Source organism: Oryctolagus cuniculus, chromosome 10 (genome assembly GCF_051225735.1).
Source record: "Oryctolagus cuniculus isolate XC-2025 breed Fujian yellow rabbit chromosome 10, ASM5122573v1, whole genome shotgun sequence".
In the NCBI taxonomy this organism is placed as follows: domain Eukaryota; kingdom Metazoa; phylum Chordata; class Mammalia; order Lagomorpha; family Leporidae; genus Oryctolagus; species Oryctolagus cuniculus.
In genome coordinates, this window is record NC_142876.1 from 40471813 (window position 1) to 40488348 (window position 16536).

Sequence of the window (16536 nt, forward strand, 5' to 3'; positions counted from 1 at the left end):
AATTTATAAATATACGGTGTTCTCGCTCCCCCGGGGGAGCCCTGCGGGGAAGCACGTGTGTTTTATGGATATGCACACCCATGCTTGCACAGGCATGTTTACATTCTTAGCAAGCAGCCCGTATGTAAACACACGTTTCCATTTCCGCCCCTCGTTGGGAAAGGTTAACCAGGTGGCCGCGGGAGGCCACGCGGTGGGGGTAGGGGTGAGGGGGGATTGCAGCCTCGGGCGGGGGCCTGCCTTCGCTTGGCGTGGGAGCGCTTTCCTTAGCCGTTTTGGGCTGGGGAGTGCTGCATGACACCGGCCTCCCTTCCGTGGAAACAGCCTTTGTATTGTGTTGTGGTGTTTGTGATTGCAAAGCACGAGGCTGAGTCATCTTAATAACACACCCGCGGATGCAAATGTATGGAAATGGAACGGCGTGCAGACTTTGCGTGGAGCCCAGCTCCGGCAGGGCGGCGGTTCCCCGGTTGGTTATTCAGCGGCGCGGCTCCGTGCACATATATTATAGTAATTACTTTCTGGGTGCCCTCTGTAAGATGGCAGAAATATGCCCCGCATCGCCCCATGTTATGTGCGAAGCATAAAGCCATATTGTAGGATAATCAAAGGCTTCTGAGAAAGGTTTGTGCTGATTAATAAAGTGTTTATGGTACTTTGTTTTGGGGGAGATTGTGATAGATCTTTCAGAGCCACCCAAATGGAATAGAAAATACCACGTTGTTCTGGGCGGCCCTTCATCAGCTTGAGAGAGATTGCTGGGGAGTTTCGTGATGGCTGAAAGCTGGAATCAGATGGAGAAAGAGAGGTGGAGGGGAGAAAGAGAGAGAGAGAGAGAGAGAGAGAGAGAGAGAGAGGTGTTGGGGGCAGGGGAGCTCCGGGCTTTGAAGGGGGAGGGGCAGCAACTGGGAGAATTTGAGGAGCAAGTGCGGCTTATTCGGGCTCTAACGTTAACTTGTGGTTGTTTATTTTACATATAATAGAACAGCTAAATGATGGAGTGTATTAGTTCTTTAATAATTTATAGAAATACTTTGATGTTGCAGTAATTACATTAAAGGTCGCATATCAAAGGTAATTTGGTTGAGCAGCTGTGATGGTTTCTCAGACGCAATCAATATCACTGTCCGTGGTGCTGATTTCACCAAGGGGCCTGCCAGATTGAAGAAGGCTTATTACCAGGCAGAAAGGCCCAGGGGAAATCAGGAGCACATTGGAGCGACACGCTGGCCCCCCTTCCACCGATAATTAACACTGTTCCCCATAATCTGTGCTAATCCGTCATACTGGGACATCCAGTGGCATTTTTCCGAAATCACAAAGACAAGTTGGGCAAGTTTGCAGTAAAAGGGCAAAAAGAAACATGAATGTGTGTGGGGAGAAGGGAGGACTGAGGAGAGAGGCCAACGGCAGGCTAAGTCATCACTCAGAGTCCCCTCGAAGTGCCCAGAACGCCGTCCTCTCAGCACCTTCACCAGGCCATGGCCTCCGGACCCTCATCACACAGTTCTCTGGGCAGCCACAGCCCATGGCAGGAGGGATTGGGGAGACAAGATGGGACTGCAGCTCTGAGGACACAGCGTTCCTGCACACGTTCACACTTGCACAAGTGAAAAACAAAATTACCAGGCAAAATTATGCTTTCAAGTGGATTTGTTTTGATTCCAGAAAGAAAGCAGAACTGGTGTTACTCTTGCTGGCCGGTTCTCCACCGCGAGATCAGAGAAAGTGTGCCGCTAGCAAGTGCAGGGACAGGACCTCGCAGAATGCTGTCACCCAACCAAGTAATAGGTGCTCTCTCAGGCTGAGGCTGTTCGTGGCTGCTTCTTTGGTTGCAGGATGGGATGGGGGCAGGGACCTCTTGGCTGAGGTGGCCACACCAGGTGCCCCAGCGAGCACACTCTGTGTCTGACTAAGGAGAATGAAATTGGAAAAAGAACCTGGAAAACTGGTAACCTCAGCAATTTAGGCACTTTTCCAGCTTCAAAATCCATTAAAGCCAATCCATTAAAATCAGCCCTCCACTTTCTCACTGAGGAGAGGAACGGGGAGAGTGCAGGCAGTGTCTTCTGCTTCCCAGCCAGTTACGGAACTAGCATCCTGTTGCCAGCAGGGAAAATAGTGCTGTGGTTGCCACACACACACATACACACACACCACTGCTATCACCATGAGCAATAACAGCCACATAACTGGAGACACCCCTAACGCATGTCTTCATCTGTGGAGTACAAAGGGGGAGCTGGCACAAGTGCAAACTCAGAAGCCAGACCCTAGTGGCTGGCCTTACACATCAGAGGTCAGTGTCCCTGGAAGTCAGCCCAATTAGAGCCCCTCCAACAACGGACAGAGTTAACCCCGGGACCAGAATTACAAGTGCATCGTCAATTTTGAGTTTGCTATGATTTCTGCAGAATGAGATTGCAAAATCCTGAGGCCTCACAAGGGTCTTTGGAACACCTGCTAGCATCTAGGTTCCCCTTTGATTATTCTCTCTCTCTCTCTCTCTCTCTCTCTCTCTCTCTCTCTCTCTCATACACACACACACACACACACACACACACACCCTCCACTTCATTCTTTCCTCTACAGCCCATTCCCTTCTGTTCTCAATATCCATTCCCACCATGTAGAGCAGTCAGCAAAGGACAGTGTCTCAACCCCTCACCAAGCATTATTCTGAGAGTGTGCCACGTAGCAGGTGCTGGGGTCCTATAAGACACATCCTCTTCCCCTTTTGGAATCTCCCATAGAGTTGGGAACAGAAACTTTGTTCACACACATACACGCACACGCACACACACACACATTCAACAATACAAGACAGCACGTGTTTTTATAAACTGAGCAGTGTGGACAATTGCTCAGTAATCACAATTAATATTTATCAGGCATTTACCACATGGCAGACGTGATGGCAAGCACTCTAACTGCTTTGTCTTTGTATCCACTTTATACTGCAGTTTTCCTCGACAGGAGACAGAAGTTTGCCCAAGGTCACACAATAGGTCCACAGCATTGGGTCTGCCACCACAGCCCAGGATAGTGCTCTGCCAGGCTGCCAGGTGCTTTGGGAATTCACAGGGACTGGGGTGACTGTGGGGTGCAGAGTTACTAGAAGGCTTTGTTCTGAATATGGGAAAGAAGGGGACAGAGTTGGGAGTAGGGTGACAGTGTCAGCTGTGAGCTGACTGGCCAGCCTTCCATGGGGAGGCCCTTCTGAGAGCCATCTGCAGCCCAAGTGTGTCCAAGAGCCCTCTTGGAAGAATGCCGCTCCTTAAAATAGGCCCTGGGTGCTTAGTCCCTGCCCCTCCAGCCTCTGGGGATTTACAGGATATCACCTTCCAGGAAGAGCTCATCTGCTTCCCAAACTGGGGATGTGGGGTCTCCAGGGAGAGGCTCTGACTGGAGACCTTGGGGTGATTCGGCAAGCAGTGGCCCTGGAGGGAGGGGGGCGGGGGAGCAGGGTCCAGTTAGCAGGAGTCCTGGAGGTAGTGAGGAGTGGAGAGGGGGAGCTGAGTCTGCTTGCTAAACATTGAAGTTCCAATTCACTAGCTACAGATTGGCTTTTGTGTCCTCACTCGGGCAACCCCAGAATACCAAGCAAACTCACACACTGCCAAGCCAGCTCCCCCCACCAATACACACACACTAGGAGTCAGCCCAGCAGACACGCAAGGTGCCTGCCGTCGCGATCTCTAATCGGGTCCCCACAGCACAGGTCACGTCACGGCTGTGGAAGTTCAGTGTGACCTTCTTTGAGTTTACCAGAGAAAATGTGAACATGAAAACTTTAAAAAGAAAGCGCCCAGCTGGGCTTCTGGCACCACCGTGTCTTCTGTGGTTCTCCCCCTGCCTCTGTCTCCTGTCTTCTCTCTCCTCGGGATGTTTTTCCCCTCTCTTCTTCTTGTATCCATCCCTCTAGTCTCCTTTCTTCCTCTTCCCCACTACCCCGCCTGTCGGCGGGGGCTGGGATGGGACCCCCGGCAGCCTTCCAGGGGCTTCCCTGCCAGCCCTGCCCTGGGAGGGCCCATTGCATTTTATGTACAACTGTAAAGATGAATGATAAGTAGAACGGATGCAGGCAAGAATGAGATGAATAAATTATAAAGGGCAAATGATGACAAGACAGGGGTCCCCAGAGACAGTGATATGATAACAGAAACTAAAGACGAATGTATGATGGATGTAGTTAGCACGGATGGCGGCTGTTAATTCTTCGGGGGTAGTTTTACAACTTCTAGTGATTGACGCAATCAAAGCGTTTCATTTTAGAGATGTGATGTGTCTCCTCTTGTCTGTCCCGGAGGCCCAAGGTTGGGTTCTCGCCTCTGTGCAGTGAGTCCGGGTCCCGTCAGCACCTACGTCTTCTCTCCAGCCCCCTGCCACCTTCTGTGTCTAGGCCTCAGCTCGTGGGGTCCCAGCCACGACCACATACCCCTCAGCTAAGTGTATTCGTTCTAGCAACTCAAGCAACTGCAGTGTGATGTCTCCCAGCTGTGGAGGCTGCAAGTCCCAAATCAGGCCACTGGCAGGTTGGTTCCTGCTGAGAGCTATGAGGGAGAAGCGGTTCCCGGCAGCCTCGGGCGTGCCTCGGTTACAGAGGGTCCCTGTGTGCACTGTCTGCTTCTCTGTCCAAGCTCTCTTTGTTGAAAGGACACCAGTCAGACTGGACAGGTGCCCACCCCCATGACCTCATCTTAACTTGATCATCTGCAAAGGCCTCGTTTCAAATAAGTCACATTCACAGGTAGCGGGGCTAAGGGCTTTCATCCCCTCTGCTGAGAACACGGCTCACCCCTAGCGCGGGGGCTCAGGCTGCACTGCAGCTCTCCCACAGTCGGGAGGGCAAAGATTTTCAAGGGTCTTGGAGTCCTGGGGGCCCCTCCAGTCCTGGGGTTCTCAACTGTGCAACTGAGAGGGTTTTTGATGCTGTCTGGAGAGGCTACTGACGTCCAGTGGGCAGGGGCCAGGGAGTTGCTTGTGTCCCGGAGTGCACAGCACAGTCCCCACAACAAGGACTTAGCTGGCCCCAAAGGCTGGTCCTGCCGTGGTAGAGGAACGATGTTCTAAGGCCAAGGGTGGGCAGGAAGGCAGGGCAGCATGGCACCTGGAGCAGGGGGCTCCTCTCTTGCTCACGGGGTCTCCTTCACTCGGGGGCTGGGTTGAAGGCAGGCACATCCGCCAGTGGTGGAGCAGGGAGGCGCAGAAGGGCCGCAGAAGGCGTCAGAGCCTGGGGCCGGTGTTCAGGCCACCCTCACCCTCACGACAGAGGCTGCAGGACAAGCAGCCCCTCTCAGCGCCACCCATGGCTCAGCGCTGTCTTGGAGTGGAATCTGTGATCTGAGAGGCGAATGGAGGGTTTGCTGGTGACGGAGGTGAGCCCAGAAGGCAAATCTCTGAGGCCCACCCTGCCCCAACAGGAAACAGGTCTGGGAGGCTTATGCCCCACCCAGACTTCCCCAGCAGCCCTCCCTCCACCATATGACACAGACTTGGACCCATTACATGGAAGGGAACACCAAGGTTCTAAGAAGGAGGTCGAGTCCTTTAAACCCAGAGACTGAAGGTCAGCTGGACGCAGGGACTGCATCAGTGGCACCTTCAGACCCGGCCCAGCCTCTTGCCCCAGCCTGTGTCCCACTGACTCCCTTGGAAGCCCCTCCCTCCCCTTCCTTCCCCCAGGGCTTTGCCTGCTCCCTCCCTGACTCCCAGATGTCCCACTTCCTTCTCCCCTGTCCTGCCCACACAGGTCCTGTCCTGGGGGAGTCTCCACTTTCAGGCAAGTAATGCTAAGTCCTATGGGAACCACATCTTCTCTGTACGCCCGCAACAGAGCCCAGGCCTGGGCACAGCCTGTGCTTAGGAAGCCTCCCTAACGAGCTTATCTGAAAGAACCACAGAGCCTCCGTGTCCCCAGTCATCATCTCTGACTCCCTGACTAGGAGGAAACAAACAAACAGGAGGGCCCGGGAGATAAGGGGCAGAGGGAGCCCAGGGCCCAGATCCAGCCTGCCACGATCCAGATCCAGCCGTGAGACCCTCTCTGGAATGGCCTCTGGCCTGGGAAGGAATGGGGTCCCCATGGCCCCTGGAGGCGCTTCCAGCTCTGACAGTCCTTATATTTCTAAGAGTAATCGACTCGGCGTTACTCACATTGCTTAAGACGACAGGGAGGCGAGGGGAGAACGCGAGAGCAAGGACGATAGTGTCTCCCGTGTTCCAGCACCCGCCGCCACGAGTGACAAGCGCAATAAAATATGAGGCAGATATGTCTCTGGCTGCCGCACACCAGTCAGACCTCTGGCCCCCGGCACGCCCGCCCCTGCCCACCGCCCAGGCCTCTAGGTACAGAGACCAGACAGACGTCTCACAGTTGTTTGCAGCGCTTGCCCAGGTGTGCCTGCGACCACAGCTGCATTGCCCGGAGCACCTGCCCCGTGTGGACCTAGGCAGTGGGAGGTGGGGCGTCTGGCGTCAGACAGCAATGACTAAGACATGGCCTGTTGCCGAAGGAGTTGATCACCTTGTTGGGGAAGCAAGTGTGAAGCAGCTCGTGATGCAGAAAATATCTCAGGGGCTGATGAGTGCTGGTGAGGGGAAGGGCGTCGGAGGCCCAATGAGAGCAGCTGAGGACACCCCCATGCGCTGGAGGGGCCTGCACTGCCACCCGCGCCACCTGCTTCCCAGCCCTCACCCTTCGAATGCATTTTTCCTCAGGAGGCCAAGGTTATCTTTTTGGGATAAAGACCTCACCGCCTGAAACCTTTCAGGCTTCTGTCTGTCCACCAGATTCAGCCAGGAGGCCACAGACCTCCAGCTCTGCATGGATCTTGCCCAAACACATCACCTTCCTTCAAGCTCCTCTTTTCTCCCTGTCATTCCCCAATTCCCACCTCACTTCCTCTGTGTAGTGGGAGCCTGCCAGTCCCCACGGTACCCTGCGCTGCCCTTGGGTGCTACGCAGCTCCATGAATTCTAGAGCCCACATCTTGGGATCCCAGGCCCTAATGCTTGCCCACACCTGCGCCTGTGCCTGCAGCTGGTCCAGGGCGAGGGCAGCGGGTGGGAGGTAGCCCCTCTGTCTCGGCTGAGCACCCTCGCTGACTGTGGCATCTCCCGGAGCCTTGCAGCAGGTCCGTTCTCTAGCTTCTCTCAGACCGTCTCGCCTCAAGGGCCTTCTAGAAATTGTTTAGCTTAGCTCGCCCTCAGGGGTATGTGGAAAAGACAGCTGTGTAAAAGTAGTGCTGCGCGGTTGGTGCCTTGGCCTGGGTGATGGCAACCAGCAGAGGTGTGAGTATGGGTGTGTGTTGAGCAGGGATGCGTGTCTGAGGCTGCGTGAGTCCGTGTGAAACTGCTGGAGGCTTTGCAGACCTTTTGCCAGAAAAATGAGAAACAGAATGTCCGCGTGAGCTCATGCTTCAGGCTGGCTGTCTTTTAGGATGGGACAGGGTCTGTGCTAAACAGCATGTGCACGGGCCAGCACAGTCCAGGATCAGTGTTGTTAACCAGCAGTGGGTTGCCTCCTGCCAGCAAGCATCGGCAACCTTGGGAGTGACAGAAAAAAGCAATATTGTTCTTTATTCTTTACTCCTCCTAGAAATAGCTGCTGTAAAGAGAAAATGTCTAGAACTCAGGGCGATGAGGTCTCTCTGGGTTCCCCCAGGTCTACTGTGTTTCAAGTGCCCAGTCTGAGCAAAGAAATTTGTGGTATGTCCTCATGTGAACACCAGAGGGCACCATACAATGGCTTCCTCTCTTGGAGGTGGAGTGGGCACCAGACAAGCTTGTTTAATGGTGAGCCTGGGGTGCCCACCTCTGTGCCTGGCACAAACAAGGCGCAGTGATGCCACGCACACCATTCCACCCTCCACAACACTACAGCCCCCCTTAAAGGACACTAACCGGCTGGATGGCGTGGCACCAGCCACCTGGCTTCCCTGAGTTTGACTCAATCCATCTGCTATTGTCACATGTGTGCACCCTCTGTATTGCCGTAAATAATCCAAGTATTGTCATTAATGACAAACCTATGATGTGAGTGTAGCTGACCTTTGGGGTCCTTTGCCACAATAAAATCGTGTGACTCCTAACTCGTATGTAAAATAATAGGGGATAATAATAACATAAGATGGTTCAAATGTGCCATTTGGACTGTACATCCCATTCCATTTCAGGAGAGGAAGACAATCATGAGTGGCGATGACCTCGCTCTGTGGCCGTGGACTCTGCACCTGGGGAGGAATTGGTTATGTGTGTGAGGGAGAGGCCACTAGTAAGAGGGGAAGGCTTTGGGTGCGAGGAGAGGCTGCTTCCCCTCCGGAGCCCAGGATGAGAGCGAGTAGACCGTGTTCAGAGAACAGGGAAGGCTTTTCTGACACTCCAGTCCCTTGCAGCCTGCAGGCTCCCATCAACTCCAGGCAGATCAGCCACTCCAAAAGCCTGCACACACAGGCATGGCTTCAGGACCAGCAAGTGCCCACACTCCCGCCTCCCTGGAAGGTGTCCCCAGCCCACTCCCGGGACTCCTCCCAGCGATTCAGGACTTCCGGTCTCAAGCTCCTGCCCTCCCCCACGAAGCTCTCTCAGGCTGCTCCAAACCTTGTCTGAGCCTCCACAAGTCAACAGTGCCAGAGGCCTGGCCCCTGGCTGGAGTCTGGACATTGGACCAGTGCGCCAGCATCACCAGGGGCCTTGATAGAAATGCAGAGTTTGGGGCCTCACTCCAGACTGCCTGAGTGACATCACACAGACTGCTCCCCGCGGCATTTGCACAAGATCCTGGGAAAACTGTCTGCAAAGAAAGTTGGATGACCACTGGCCCAACCTGAGGCTTGTGAAGGGACTCTAGATAAGCATTTGAGCAGCACTGAGGGGAAGCTATGGGCGGTAAACCTGGGAAACAGGTCCATAGTGAGGCAGTGCAACCGCCCAGAGAAGAAGTGGGAAAAGGGCATGTTATCAGCAGGCCGGCGCCCACCCTGGCTGGTGGTGCTTAATCCTGCGGGGGGACTCTAGAACCTGTGTCCATCATGCTTCTGAGAGTCTGTGGCACCCGGGGGTTTATACACCAGTCCCCACCAGTCTTTGGCTGAGGAAGTGCCCATCGGCCACTAATTCCTTAGCTCTTCTGGCTCTGGTCTACAGAACTTGGGCTCTGGGTCTGCAGAAAGCCCTCGAGTCCAAAGTGCAGGCTCTGGTAGTTGGAGGGCAGGTCACTGTCATGGGGCGGAGGGAGGCCAGGAGATACGGGCAGGACACTGCCTGCCTCTGCTGCAGGTTGAACATAGCTCCGTACTTCCAGACAGGACAGATTCAAGGAGTCCAGTCTTTCTAGTCATGCTGACAACTACCGTTTCTTCAGCCCTCACCATGAGCCAGGCCCAAGACAGCGTCACATACACAGGTGCTGTGGACTAAGCCTCATCAGTGCTACTGTGTGGAAGAGGAACATGAGACCAGGACCCGAGGACAGGGCTCACCAACCCTGTGCAAAGCTGCCCCAGGGTGAGCACAGCGGTGTCACCGAGAGTGGCCGCCCCACAGGTGTCTGCGTGCCTCATCTGTCTTTGCATTGACAAGTCTTGCTCTGCATGGAAGGCAAAGTCGATCCCAGCCCCGGCTTGACCTAGAATCATGCTGTGTGCCCTTGGAAGCCCCTGAATCTCGCTACCAGAGCTTTGGTGTCGGTGACCATCCTGCCAGAAACATGTTTTGTGTGGTGGCTTTGACAAACGGAGCTTTGGTTCCGTTGTGCACGTGGTAGAGTCTGGAGCCTGCTGCTGGCCTGGCACTAGAACAAGGTGAGGGTCAGCGGCCCTTCCTGGTTATGAAATGGTTGCCCCAACTCTGCACATCACACCTGCAGCCTAGCAGGGCGGGTCCAGCCACTTCCGTCCCTTTTATTAGGAATGCAGATTTCCTAAAGGTCCCCTCCCCAGTGTCTGTGTACATCCGTGGATGTCTCATTGGCCAGCATGATGTCACAGGGCCACTCTGGCTGCAAAGGAGTCTGGGAAAGGGGGTATCACAGCTCCTGTCTGGCAGGAACAGCTCCGGGCTTCTGTTAATGAGGAGACGTGGGGATGGACGGTGCTGGGGTAACCCGTAGAGTCTGTGTGCAGTCTGGTGGAGATGCACAGGGGTTATGGAAAACAGGCTGGCAGAGCAGCCGCCCACCTCACACGCCAACCAGCTCTGCCTTCTCAGACGGTGATGACCTGACGCTTAGGGGAGGCTGAGGCAGGAGGGCAGGTTCAGAGGGTGTCCGGAGGGGCCTCCTCCCCACAGCACGGCTAACCCAGCACACCTCTCCCATCTGCAGACATGCCTTCAGAGTCCATGGGCAGAAGGGGACAAAGGGCCCAGCCCTTTGGGTACTGCACTTCTGTCTTCTCTTGAACCTGAGTCCTTGCATACTTCTGTGTGTCGCACAAACACTGAAGCGTCCCAGGCCACTGTGCCGCAGACAGCTGTTGCCATGTCCCAGGCTTCCATGGGTGCCTCCCCACCCCCACGGGGTTGGCCACCGGTCCTCTGAGAGTTTTCAGGGCCAGCGGTGGTGGTGCTAACTTTCTTTTTCAGGGATGGAAACACAATTTCTGGTCTGATGTGAGGGGGCGTGGAGTGAGTGCTCAGAAACAGGAACTGACTTTCCTGGCTAGCTCAGCTCAGCTGCAAGGGAGGTGCCAGACATGGTCCGGGCTGGCCAGATTTGCCTTCTGCCTGGGAGAACCTCCTCCGTGGCCTCCACTCGTGGCAGGCAGGAGGCCCATCCAACCACCTGGCCCCCAGTGGCTTGGGCTGTGCTGGTAGGGAGTGAGCTGCTGGTCACAGGAGAACTCAAGCCTGGTCTGAGCCCTGTGGGGGAGTGTGTGCAGTGCAGGTGCTGGGGTCGGCCTTGCTTTCCCGTCGTGAAAAGTCCCCACAGCATGGGTACCGGTCGGCACCAGCCAAAGCCTCTGTCCTGGAGAGATTCCCGAGATCACTGCAACACTCCCGCTCTTCCCTTCTCTGAAGACCCTCAGGACTCAGGGACTAACACTGCCAAGCAGGGCACTGGGCAAGCACAAGCCCCCAAACTCGGCCAGCCTGGCTTCCAGTCCCAGCTGCGCCACTCTGAGCTGTGTGGCCTTGGGCTAATCACTTCATTTCTCTGTGCCCCAGTTTCCTCATTTCAGTCTGGGCTGTCTGGGTGACTTTGTGCAGGGGCAATTTATGCATTGCACAAAGTAGTGCGTGCAAAACGCCGGGCACCCTGAGTGCACACAGGAAACCTGCACCTTGAGGGTCGCTCCACTGCTGCTGCTGCTGTGACGATTCTGTCTCCCCTCTCCCCATAAAGGGGAGAGCCTCCCCACTAGGCCTCCTTCTCCTGCGCCCCTGCCCCCTGGCTGCCCCGGTCAAAGGACGGGTGATCTGCAGGACAGAGCAGGAACCTCCAGCAGCATAGCCTAGCCCAGGATGTGCCCCCCCCCCCCCCACTGAATGGAAGTCAGTTGAAGGGTTGGGCAGGCGGCCGGCAGCAGAGGCCACCGGCCCTCCCAGTCAAGGCCTGGCTGTGCTGGAAAGGATGGCTCAGGATCACCACATTATGTCCCATGTGAAGTGTTCGTTAAGTGTGTTAGGTGGTTTCAGCGCTCCCCGCATGAGACCTACACCTCCCTCTGCACTCCCCACTCACAATCCCAACCCTCACCAAAGGGCAGCACCCTGGAAACTGGGTGAGGGGAGCCCAGAAGATGCAAAGCCCTCACCAGAGAGAGCAGGAACAGGATGGGTTCCGGCGGGTCCAGGAGACCCTCCAGGCAGAGAGACAGGATCTGAAATGAATATGCATTCCGCCTCTCGCGGCAGCCCTGGCAGCTGGCATCCGACAGCTGGAACCGCTCCGAGCCTGAGAGAAGGTTTCTAATTCAATTCGGTAAGTGTTTCCTGAGCACCCACCAGGAGCGTGGCCCCGTGCTAGGTGCTGCTTGGCAGGTGGAAGCGAGGAGAGGGCGCGGAGCGGCTGCCCCTTGGGGCTTCCCTCCTGCAGAGGAGAAAAGATGTACACGCCAAGCAATTAGAGGACAACGGATTGAGACCGTGCACAGCAGCGTGGCGCCCCGGGCCGTCTGGGAGCGCCGTGTGGCACAGGCAGCTCAGCATCTCTTCCTGGAGCTGCACCTCGCTGGGCAGGGCGCTGGGCACTGCCCTTAGGAGGAGCATGGATCTAGGTGCGTGGAGAGGGCCTGCCCATAAGATGGGCTGGTGAGGGGGACTTGGCATCCCTCCACCACTCAAAAGTCTTATCCCAGCTGGAGGAGAGGGTCTTTCCGCAGACACCTGACTGCATGCTTGCATTTCACATTGAGATTTGTAGCGTCCTAAAGCCAGAGTCCACACACACACACAGAGTCATAGAGTCAGCGTTTGACCTGGGATTCACCCACGGCAAATGCTGCTAGCGATTTCACTACTGCTCCAGTTTGGAAACCTGGGGCCTGGCCCACGTGTCAGAAAACACTGGTTCCTCTTCCTGGACTCTAGAAGAGTGTGCCCCGTGAAGAAGCCTCTACTGTGCCAGTATGTGTCACTCCTGAGGGCCAGGAACCTCAGGAAAGGAGAGTGGGCAGGGCCTTAGCAACACCACACCACTGCCTCCACATTGCGTGAGAGACACAGGCACCCAGAGCAGGCACACGGCCTGCTGTGGTCCCACACAGCCCTGCCATGACGCCACGGCGAGGCCGTTCAGCTTTGTACCATGGCTTTTGTCTGGAAGAGGCTTGGGATGGACAAAGCTGCCCTCGGTCAGAGGAGCTGGAAAGCCACCATTTCCACCAGCACCCATGCTGCAGGGTGCACTCAATGCAGGTCTGTGACTTCTGAGCAGATGACCCAACACTGCTTCGAAGCTAACGTCCTGCCAAGCCCACTGTCGTGGACAGACACAAAGAATGTGTAAATAGCACAGTGATGGAGAGCTAGTAAGTACCTTGCAAACACTTTAAGTAAATGACATGCAGACAATGATTCTGACTACATTATTTATTTGCTGATCCACGCTTTCTGCAAAGACCAACTCCTCCTAAAGTCCGAATTACCCTCTATTCTGACTTGGTGGGTTTGAAATTTGCAAAGACTTTACCCGACTCTAAGTATTCAGCATCTCATAGATGCAAGGCACAGGGGTTGGGGTCATGGCCCCTCCAGAAAGGCTTGCCCGAGGGCCATAACCTCCATTCTTCAGCTCAGCCCCACAGGGATTCACCAGGGTCTCCTGCATTGTGAGAAGGCAGAGTGGACTTTATCCTCTGACACCTTCCATACCCACTGAACCCATGGAGCCGTGCTACGGGGGTGTGTGCTGAGCTTGCACCTGCCTGGGCTTCTGCACACACTTCTGACTCCTGCTGGGTCACCAGGCAAGAAGCAGATCCCTCCGCAGCCCATCAGTCCACAGAGGTAACCCTGCTGCCTGGCCCCAGAGTCTGCCCTCGCTCCTGCCCCCACTACGTGCCCTCTTCCTCCATTCTTATTCAAGGGTTTATCTGGGGGAACTTAATAACTTCTTTTAGGACAAACCGAGCTAATGCGATGTGCTTGTTTTAATTTGTGAGGTTAACTGATCTAATTGTCCGCGGCATTTAGTGAAATCCTGGTGCCTGGGCCGGCTGCAGGTGTGGGCTTTGAATCCCGCCAACAGGAAATCTCTTAAAACGAGCTGATCTAACGCAGCGGGCCTGCTGGTGCGAGGGATTTTCTAATAATGCATGAATTGATTAACAGCCAAAGATAAATAGAGGATATATTTACATTAAACAGACTCACAAGGAACTGTCTGCTGCTTCCCTGCCCCCCCCCCCCAGCAGATGCACCTCCCCCAACTTCATGGTGCTGTCTGTACCATCCAGGTTGAGTAGACATTGACCCTAAGGGGTCTTGTCAGACTACAGAGAGGCACCAGGGAGTGAGCTGGCATGGTTGGGTTAAAGATCTTGAGTTCTAGTTCTAGGACCCAGTGATGACACCCAGCTCCCTAACGTCCCATGCAGGCTTGCAAAGCCAGCAGGCACCTCTCCCTCAAGAAGGGAAGTGATCGTCTGGTTGGTCTCGGCTGAGAATGCGGTCCCTGGAATGTGTCTGGGGCTGTGTGCTCCATATCTGGGGCAGTATGTCCAGGGAAAGTGACCAGGGCAAGAGAAAGAGACCCTTCCACCCACAGTAAATGGAATGGCTAGTGACAGCCAGCTCAAAGGGGACTGTGTTTGCAGGTGTAAGGTGTGGCCAGATTGAGACGGCAGAAGGAGAAGCTGGGGAGGCAGGTAGGTCCTCGGGGTGGCTCTCCACACACACAGGTGTCATAAGAGGCTCTTGGCTTCCCAGCTCCCACCGCCTGCTCCAGCCGCCAGCTGCAGCTCTAACGAACCTCCTGGAGGCTAGGTCTGGGATGTTGCTGCCCTTCAAAGGAGTAGAATGATAACTCCAGAAAGGCCACACGGCTTGAAATCCTGTTGGACTGCCTTGTTTGAAACACTGCTTCAGGGTCAGGCCAATCAGCCAACACTGCATCCGAAAGGCATTTCCTATTACCTGAGGCCCAGGTGCCCTGACAGCCCAAGTCACTTGGTACTGACCTGTTTTCAACCAGCGGGGAGTTCTCCCTCCTCCACGTGAATAGTCCTGGATGGAATTACACTGCAAAGGCATGTGTAGAATGTCCACACATGTGTAAGGTACACATCTGCACACGCGGAGGCAGCTGCATGTGTGTGCTCATTCGCATCCACTGCACACACCGGGGCGCATACAATCACATACTCACACAGGCGCACGGCTTGTGCATGTGCACATGACTCCTCCGGCTCCTTTGGAATTGAAAGAGAACGAAAGTCTATAGGGAGAGCTGAAGATAAACTCTTGATTTCTGATTTCCAGAGCAGTTTGGACAAGGTCCTCTGAAATGCATTAAAATGCTAATCACAGCATCTGTCTGAACCCTGGCAGCTGTGTGACTGGGGGGAATGGAAACAGAATGGATTCCGGAGCCTAGAGCTCCTCCCCAGCTCTCCTTCTCTCCATCTCCCCTTTGTCTGCCCAGTCCCCTCTCCCTTGTCTGCATGCAGTCCCCTGGGCTCCACCCAACACCAGCCCCTCTGCCATCTCACCCCCAGCCGGGCTGCAGTGGCCTTCAACTCTGTCCTGACACTGATTGTCCCGAGCACATAACTCCCATTGCTGACAAACAGTACTGTCTGCTTCCGGCTCTGCCCAAAGTTGCCCCCAGTGGAGCTGCCCTGGGTTGTGCCCAGGATGCACAGAGCAAAATTCCTTTGTGTCACAGAAATGGCTCCCCACCCCCTGGACCTCACAGATGTCAGGGCCCTTCCAGCTCCAGACACCTGCCCCCAGTTGAGGGCTGAGAATGTGCCTGTGGGGAGCACCATGGTAAGAGTGTTCTGGAAAACACAGAAGTGAGGTGCTCTGGTGGTGGGTTTCAGGCACTGGACCAGGGAGGAAAGAAACCTTTATCCAGGGTTGCTTCCCGACAGCACTGCATGTGGGCAAGGGGCTGGACTCAGAGGGTCCCTTTGTCCACTCTGCATCAAGGGCAGGTGACATCCAAGCCCCACATCCTGTCAGGACCAGCACCCTGCCTCCTCTTCACCACTCACGCAGATGTCACTCATGCAGCTGCACAGCCACACTTTGCTCCCTTGGTTTCGTTGCCTGGTCTTCTCCTTCATCCCTGGCCAGTCCTTGGTCCTCATTCCAAACTCAGCTTAGCCATTTCCTTCTGCAAGAAGCTCTCCCCAATCTGGGTAAGGCTGGACAAGATGTCCCCAGAATGCCCTGTGCATACCTCAGTTTACCCAAGTTTAGCATGACCCATCCACCTGTCCCTGGACAGCTGTGCTCTTTGAAGGCAAGGGCTGGGTCCTGCAGGTCTCTTGGATCTGGCATTGGCACAGGACTGGCCTGTTAAGCTCTCATGAGCTGTGAGACCCCTGGCATGGGTGGGTGGGTGTACACCTGTGCTTCCGGGCCAGACCTGTTTTGTGGGAACTCTTGAGCAGATACCTGCAGGTGCTCTGCCCTCTCTGCTGGGACCTAGGACAGGCTCTGTTCAGGCTGGCCTCAGTGCAGGCCTCACTCTGGACTCTGTGAGCCCACAGCCTCCTCCCCCACCTGGGAAAACCAAAGCTCCCGGCGCACCATGGCTCCATTTTTCCTCCTAAGCATCCAACTGTCATTTCACTAAACGCCATCTGGAGACTCCTGGCTTCAGCCCCTCGCCTCTTCCAAACTCTTATTAATGCGGTGGGTGTTTATTCTCTCTTCCTCCTCTTCCACTTCCTCCAGAACATCTCAGCTCTGTGGCCTGCAGACATTCATCTTATCTTTGGGGAGCTAGCTCTGCCGGGGCGGGCGGCCGTCTCAGGCCTGGCTGTGAGCGGCTGACAGTGATAAAGAACAAGACGGAAAGAGCAAGAGGGAGCTGAGCCGGCCCCTCTTGGAGCCTGGTCCCAGCCAGTCCTGGAGGTGGGATGG

General features: G+C 55.2%; 1 protein-coding gene across 50 annotated transcripts in view; it reads left to right on the forward strand.

The window, feature by feature from the left end:
• Positions 1 to 16536, forward strand: part of CELF4 (CUGBP Elav-like family member 4) — a 271068-nt gene that overhangs the window by 73340 nt on the left and 181192 nt on the right. The window lies entirely within an intron of this gene.